The following is an 8,237-nucleotide window of genomic DNA, read 5'->3' as shown; positions in this document are numbered from 1 at the left end:
GCAGCTCCTCTGCCTTCTTGGAAGCGTCTTCCCCACGAGCAGCTGCTTCCACGTGGCTTCCTAAGGACAGCAGTCAGTGAGTTTAGGGCCTGCTCCCACGTAGCGTGACCTTGTCTTGACTAATTATCGCCCAGAAGCTCCTCTTTCCAAGAGTTCATGTCCTGAGGTTTGTGTAGATGTTCATTTTCGGGGAACTCTATTCAACCAGCTCTTTCTGGACTGGTATGCCCTTGGCAGTTTAAGATTGCCTTTTGGAATGGAAATGGTAGAGTTGGTTCCAAAGAAAGTGTTGAGAAGACAGCAGTTAGGTCTTGAGAAGCAAAAGTAGAGAAGTTTAAACTGACTTCCTCTCAAGTGAAATGCCAGTTGTCTTAGTGGTCAGTTACCAAGGACTGGTTTCAGGTGCTAGGAGGAGATTTCTTCCATTCCCTTTGGGTACCATCCTTTAGTTCTGCTTTCCTGGTAGAAGAAACTGAAATCTTCAATACAACCAATCAACATCCCCTCCCCACCCTGTCAGTTGCAAGCCCACCATGATTGAATAATAGAAACTTCTTTCTGAATAATGGGTGTTGTGTAATGCTGGCCTGGAGAAAATGTTCCCCTTAGTTCTTACTTGTACCATAAAGCCACTTAGTGCGGAACTGTCTGTATAATGGCTTCATGATAAGTAGCTAGCCTGGTTTTATTCTCTCTATGTAGAACTGAAAGGTGAGGAAAAATCCTCTGTGCCTTCTAAAGGGGTGCTAGGACCCCATTGGATCCACTTGGGTGGGCTTTCCAGGCCTAAAATGGACCCAGAGTTCCAGGTGCTCTGTAAGGAGGGTATAGACTCAATCACATCATACTCACTTTCTCAGGTCCTCAGAACTGCTGAATATTCTAGAAGTTGGCTGGCCTTTTAAAGACACCTTACTTAGAGCCAGAGTGTCTGAGGTAGCTTTCTAATTGCAGATAGAGGAAAAAATAAAAATCACATCCTTTTCTATTCAGTTTCCTCACAGCCTCGGAAAATGGAGCTAGAGAAGACCACAGACTGTAGTATCAGTTACAGAAAATGAGGACATCCATGTTATCCAAAGCAGAACATCAAGAAAGTAATATTCCAAAAATACAAAAGAAGTACATTCCAAAGACAAAATTAGAGAATACCCTAGAAGTTTTCATCTGCATAGTTCTTAGGTGGAATCCAGCCTCAGGGCAGATTATAAATCAGGGCGAGTCTCCTTTCTTTAGCTGGAATGACAAGAGACCCAGACCGTGGCACTAGAGATTCAAGGGTTACCTACACCCACATTCCTTTTCATGCCTCACCTGTCCCAGGTATGCACTAAAACCAGGGCTAAAAATAACTCCAGAAACTCAAACTCTGGGGAAATTGCTCTGAACAGTCTCCCCTGGAGCAGGGAGATGATCAAGCGGAAGCCAGGAAGAGGGCACATGGAGACCATGTCATTTCTAGGATGTGGGCCCTGAAGTCTCTTCATATTCTGGAAGTTTTTATCTGCTCATAGCCACCCATCCACCTGATAGCTCCCCACACTGTCACCCTTTGTTAACCTGTGGGTTCTGCCAGGGGCTGAAAGAAACTGAGGGGCAGGGGGCACAGCAGTGTGGGAAAGCCGACTGGTTCATCACTCCATGGCCATCTGACCCTGTGTTGGGGCACCCCTGTGAGCCTGGGCTTCTTGCATCTATTAGTACCGACGTAAGAATGCCTGTCTGCCTCCTTGAACCTAGTACTTGAATCTAGTTTTCTGGTTTTTTCAAAATTCTATTCCTTCTGTCTCCAATGATGCTCCCAAATCCCAGCTCCCTCCCAGGGTCTGCTCTGGTGCTAGGAATACACAGGAGGCCAATGGAGAGGGCAGGCTGGTGCTCACTTTGCTGAATTCGCCTTAGGCCTGTGTGGTGGCTGCTTGTCGGAGGGCAGCGACCTGGCTCGTGGCTGGATGTGACTGCAGTGACTGTTCAGTATCTCATTTTCTGAAACATACTTTGTGTTGAGACCTTTCCCTGTGTTTGGACAATGCTGCAAGGTGATTATTATTGTTCCATTATGAACAATAGAGCCAAATCTTCTTCTGACTCGCTATGAGAGGCTGAGAATATTATTCAGCCTTTTTTGTGTTTTCAGATTTTTTTTACCTGAAGAAACAGATAGTTATAGTACTTACCTTTCAGGGTTGTGAGGTTTAAATGAACTTGGCTTACAATGATTAAGAAGTATTAGACTTTATTGTTGTCATTACTATTAATGTTACTGCTATTGTGGATGAAGGTTAAGTAACTTGCTCAGATCAAACAGTTGGTAAGGGGCCAAGTAAAAATTTGAAACCAAATTTGAGTCCAAGCTTCTACTATTTACATTAAATATAATGTATGTGTGAATAATTTCACAGCATATTATTCATTAAATGCTTATGGAATGTTTGAACCATTATTTATAATTTTTCTTTCCTTTACAGAAATATGTTCCTCAAATGAGCTTTCTCAGATATCAGCCTATTTGCAACTGCCAGGAGAGAAAATACATTTTCAGTTTCACCAGTAGATGGCAGAAGGTAAAAAGACACCCCACATGGAAAAAGACTTGAATGATTAATGGTGTCTGGGACACTGTATAATTTCCAAGAGCTCTTTGTGTGAGGTTTCATCCATAGTGACTAAACGATAAAGGTCAGGCTAGAAGTGAGAACTACCTACAGGTATTTGAAGGGTGCTGGCTTCAAGAAAATCTACTAGGTTGACCCAGAAGGGGAATGAAAGAACCAAAGTTAACTGAAGTTCACATAGACTAAAAAAAAAAATTGCATTCCACTATTATTTCTTCCCACAGTCTCTGTCACATTCCCGCCTTTTCAGCTTACAAGCAGCTTTGTTCTTTTCAATAGTCTACCCTTATAGGATTTGAATGAAGTCATCTGTCCTCTGTGGGTGCCCTCTTTTCCCTCCCTCCCTCCAACTGGTACCCAAGGCTGTAACCTAGGACTACAGACACCCCCCTGCTCCCCACTGCCCACAGTAATAGCATGCCACTGGGTAACCACCTAGTTAGCTTGTCCTCGTCCTTACTTGAGTCTCTGTCAAAAGAACAGATGCCAGTTCACTGGAGAACTACTTACACGCTCATTCTGCCTAGCATTGTGCCCTTTAGCTCTGAGTGATGGGACACTGGCCTCCATTATCCAAAAGAGCAGCAACAGTCAGGTCTGGTGTTTAGAAATACTGGTCCAACCACCCGCTCACTGGTTTCTGGACTGACTGTTCTCCAAACATTCCTGTGGGGGAAGGCGACCAGCGACTCCTGTTCAGGCACTGACGTCTTAGTAACTCTCTAACCCAGGCTTTTAGATTTGGTGCCAACTGCAAGCCAATGTCCTTGTTGTGTTTTCTGGGTGGGTCAAGAGAGTGGGAACCCTGAAAAGGTTCCTTATTTGATGTATTTCTATGTGTACATTTATAAGGTTGTTTTGTGCTTCTTCACAAGGCCTTAGACTTTGGGGTGCTGGGCCTTGTTAGAACTTGGCATATATTATTTCATTCAATGGAGGGAATGAGTCACTTCTTGAAGAAACATAAGGAAACTTTTTTTTTTATAGTTAAAAGTCACAACCTGTTCATTTCTTCTGCATCTTCCATGATTTCCTAGATCCACCAAGGTTGTTCAGGAACTTTGTGGGGCAAACTTACACTGACTAAATGAATAGAAGTTTGGATATCATCATTGATCTGTGACTTCTGTTTCCATGTCAGTGAGTTTGGTGGGAAGCCAGGACTGGGGTTTAGGGGTAAGATGCCCATCTCTGCCATAGTTTATATTTTCACCAAGTCTTTTCAAAAATGAGTAAATTGGATGCTGTCACAATATTCATGTGAAGCTTCACACAAAATCAGAATTTTAGGGTTGAGAGAAACTTGGAGGTCAACCAGATGATTTATTTTTTCTTTGAGGATAAGGTCTGTGTGTTTATAGGTTCACATGTTGTTTTGTAATGTGTAAGTTGTACATGTATGCTTATTTATAATGTGCTAATGAAGTTTTAGCTCTCTAAAGGGGGGCCCCAGACTCCTCCTGTTCTTCAAAATAGTTCTAGTGGAATTGTGTTTATAATACCTGCATAAAGGAAAAAGGACCTTAACTTTTCAGGGCTAACATCTTAAGACTGAGGTCTTATTGAAAAGAGTGGTGGGAGATGTTCGAGGACAGAAATGTGTTTTAGGTAACTGATTTTCCTACTAAATTCCATTGTGGTCTGAACCAGGTTCGAGGCACTTTCTCAGAAGGAACATGGGTCAGCTGTATTTCGCACCTCTTAAGCAACTTACGCGATTTTAATATGTGATCACTAAGGGTAACCTAGAAGGAGGCAACCCCCCTCCCAAGATAAGGTTCAGCCTGAGTTTATGGGGGATGAGAGAGGAGCAGCCTGGCTCTGTGCTCATCTCCTGGGTGGGGTGTTGGGGAAAGGAAAGGAGAAATGTCTCAGGCTGAGAATTATAGTCCCATATGAACTTCAGAGTTTTATGGAAGTTAGTAGCTCTGTGTCTCCTGCCCCTCCTGCTCCTCTCTCCACACTTCCTGAGTCACCGGTCACCATGGCCTGCTGCTGTTTTCTCCTCCCTCTGGCCTGGAGCGATGGTTCCCGCAGTGGGGCACCTGCACCCACGGCCTGCTGGATGGCTTTTTGGAGGTGTGGGGAAAAGATACCAGAACTTTATGTTGAACTCACTCTTTCCTGATTTCCACTTTTGCAGCTGTTTTGTGTAGTAGACAGGTACTGTAGTAGCTAAACATATCCACAGGTGGAAGTATGTTAGCCATGTTATGTTAAACTGCAGTGTATTGTCAGGGAAGTTTGAGACTGTAGTCGTAGGGAATGGGTCCGACAGCAGTCCTTTCAGAGAATTATATTTCATTCTGATATCAATTTCAAACTCCAGTGCAGACTTACTTTTTTTTTTTTTTTTAAAGATTTATTTATTCATACAGAACTGGGGCACAGGCCAGAGATGTGGAGGGTGAGAGATTCACCAGGGACAGAGTGGGAAGCAGAACAGGCAGATCCACGAAATACACTGCTGAGGGGAGCAGCGGGCGGGTCGGGAGAGGTCTGCCACGCCATGTGGTCACCTCCGGGGCAGGCGGGGATCGAACTTATATGGAAGTGGCTTAAGCTTCTTAGTGCTGTGCTTTAACCCGCTGTGCCACCAGGGAGGGCCCTACTTTTTTTTTTTTTTTAAAGAAATAATTTCTTTAGAGAAATTTTAGGTCCACAGCATAATGGAAAGGACAGAACAGACTGGTTCCATGTACCCTCTGCCCTTACCTGTGCACAGCCTTCCCCGTGTCAGTGTCCTCCACCAAAGTGGGACATTTGATGAACCTACATTGACATTATCACTCCAAGTCCATCGTTTCCTTGGGGCTCATTCTTGGTGGTGTACATTCTGGGGGGTCATAGGATCATCCAAGTGCTTGCTTTGCCTGGTAAATCCTTTGTGTTCTGCCTGTTCAGCCCTCCCTGGGTCCCTAAGCCCTGGCAATGCTGATCTTTCTATTGTCTTCCATGGCTTTTGCCTTCTCCAGAAAATCATATAGTTAGAATCTTACAGTATGCAGCCTTTTCAGAGATTGGCTTCATTCACTTTTAGGCTTCCTGTGTGTCTTTTCATGTCTTTAAAAAGCCCATTTCTTTTTAGTACTAAATGCTGTTCCATTGTCCAAATGTGCCATAGTTATTTATGCAGCTAACTACTGAAGGATAATTTTGCTTCCTATGACTAAAGCTAATATAAGCATCCATATGCAGGATTTCCCTCCCACTTTTTTGCTTTTATTGTGGTTAAAATGCATGGAACATAACCTTGGCCATCTGAATCAGTTCTAAGTGTACTGGTCAATGGTATTTTTTTTAGGTCAGTGGTATTGAAACCATTCACTATCCATCTCCACCATCCATCCCCAGAACTGAGGCTCTATACCCATTAAACAGTAGTTCCCCTTTGTCCGCTCTCCACCCGCTGACAACCACTATTATGGTTTCAGCTACTCTAAAAACCTCAAATAAGTGGAATCATACAATGGCTGGCTTATTCGATTAGCATGAAGTCCTTAAGATTCATATGTGTCGTAGCAGATTCAGAATTTCCTTCTTTTTAAAGGCTGAATAATATTCCATTTTGTGCATCTACCACCTTTTGCTTATTCATTCAGTCATTGAATACCTGGATAGCTTCTACATTTTAACTATTGTGAATAATCCTGCAAAGGTGGTTAAACATTTGAGGCACAAGTGTCTCTTTGAGTCCCTGCTTTCAGTTCTTTTGAATTTGTGCTCATAAGGGAAATGCTAGATCACATGGCAATTGTACTTTTAAAAATATTTTGAGAAAGCACTAAGTTGTTTTCCACAGTGTTTATTCCATTTTACATTCTCACCAGTAGTACACAAAGGTTTCGATTTTTCTGCATCTTTGTCATTTGTTTTTTGTTAGTTGCTAACCTAATGGGTATGTCATTATTGTTTTGATTTGTATTTCTTAATAATTATTGATGTTGAGCATCTTTTCATGTGCTTATTGATCAGTTAGTAATTTCCTTTGGAGAAGTATTTATTCGGTTTTTTGCCTGTTTTTGAATTTTTTGTTGTTTTTTAATTTTTGGAGTTTTCTATATACTTATCAGATAGGTAATTTGCAAGTAGTTTGTCTCAAAGGGTTGTCTTGTACTATGTTGTTTGTGCCTTTTTAAAAAAAAATTATTTATTTATGCATACAGAACTAGGGTACAGGCCAGAGGTGCAGGGGCAATGAGAGGATTCACCAGAGACAGAGTGGGGAGCAAAACAGGCAGATCGATGAAGTACATTGCTGAGGGGAGCAGCAGGCAGTCAGGAGAGGTCTGCCGCGCCATGTGGGTCACCTTGGGGCAGGTGGGAATCGAACTCATGCGGAAGTGGCTTTAGCTTCTTAGTGCTGTGTTTTAACCCGCTGAGTCACCAAGAAGGACCCCTGTTTGTGCCTTTTGATATACAAAATTTTTTAATTTTGTGAAGCTTATTCTGTCTATTCTTTCTGTGCTTTTGATGTCATATCCAAAAAATCATTACAAAATCTGATGCTGTGAAGATTTTGTCCTATTTTTTTCTTTTTTAAAGATTTACTTAGTTATGCATACAGAACTGGGGTACAGGCCAGAGGTGCAGGGGTGGTGAGAGGATTCACCAGAGACAGAGTGGGGAGCAGAACAGGCAAATCAATGAAATACACTGCAGGAGAGGTCTGCAGCACCACATGGGTCACCTTCCTGGCTCGGGATGGAACTGGTGCTGAAGCGGCTGTGGCTAGCTTTGCAGTGCTGTGCTTTAATCTATTGTACCACCAAAGAGGGTCCCCAATTTTTTTCTAAGAGTTCTATTGTTTTAGGTCTTAGATATATCTTGAGTTCATTTATCCTGCTAGGAGTTCACTTAGTTTCTGTAAACTAAGTGAGTAATCAGTTTGTTCATTATCTCTTCAAAATATTTCTTGTCTCATTTTGTCTTTCTTTTCCTGGGCCTTGGAACACAAATATGGTAAACTATTTAATATCATCCCTGCATCATAGATGCCTTGTTTTATTTCCCCTCCAGATTTTTCTAATTGTGTTTTAGTTTTGATCATTTCTGTTGATCATTCTTTAAGTTGATTGATCAGTTCCTCTGCTGTTTCCACTCTTCTGCTAAGATCATGAAGTGATTGGCTTATTTTATACATCATCTTTTTTATTCTTAGCCTTGTTCTTTTTAATATCTCGCTCTTTGCTAACATTGCTTATTTATTCACAATCATGTTTATCACTTCCACTAGTTTCTTTATCATATTTATCAAAAATTTTTAGTCTTTGTTTTATAATTGCAAAACCTGGGTCTTCTTTGGACCTGCTTTGATCAACTATTTCCTTTCTTAATGGCACATTTTCTTATTTCTTTGTATATCTTGTAAATTTAGATAGTATGCTAGACATTATATATAACAGAAAGTAGAGATTGAAATACTGTTTCCTCAACAAAAGATCCTCCTTCTAGGAGACTGAGTCAGCATAATCTGAAGTTAAAGTGGATCTGGACTTTTTGCAGTTGTAGTTCTAGTTAGGTCACCACATGTTTAAAATGTTTTGAGGGCAGTGCCAGACTTTTCTCTTCAGTAGCGTTAAGGGTCTGGTACCAGCAACACCAGCCTCATCAGCCATAGCC

The sequence above is a fragment of the Condylura cristata genome, unplaced genomic scaffold (genome assembly GCF_000260355.1).
Source record: "Condylura cristata isolate star-nosed mole 26May11 unplaced genomic scaffold, ConCri1.0 scaffold00036, whole genome shotgun sequence".
Taxonomy (NCBI): Eukaryota; Metazoa; Chordata; class Mammalia; order Eulipotyphla; family Talpidae; genus Condylura; species Condylura cristata.
This window is presented reverse-complemented; position numbering follows the sequence as displayed.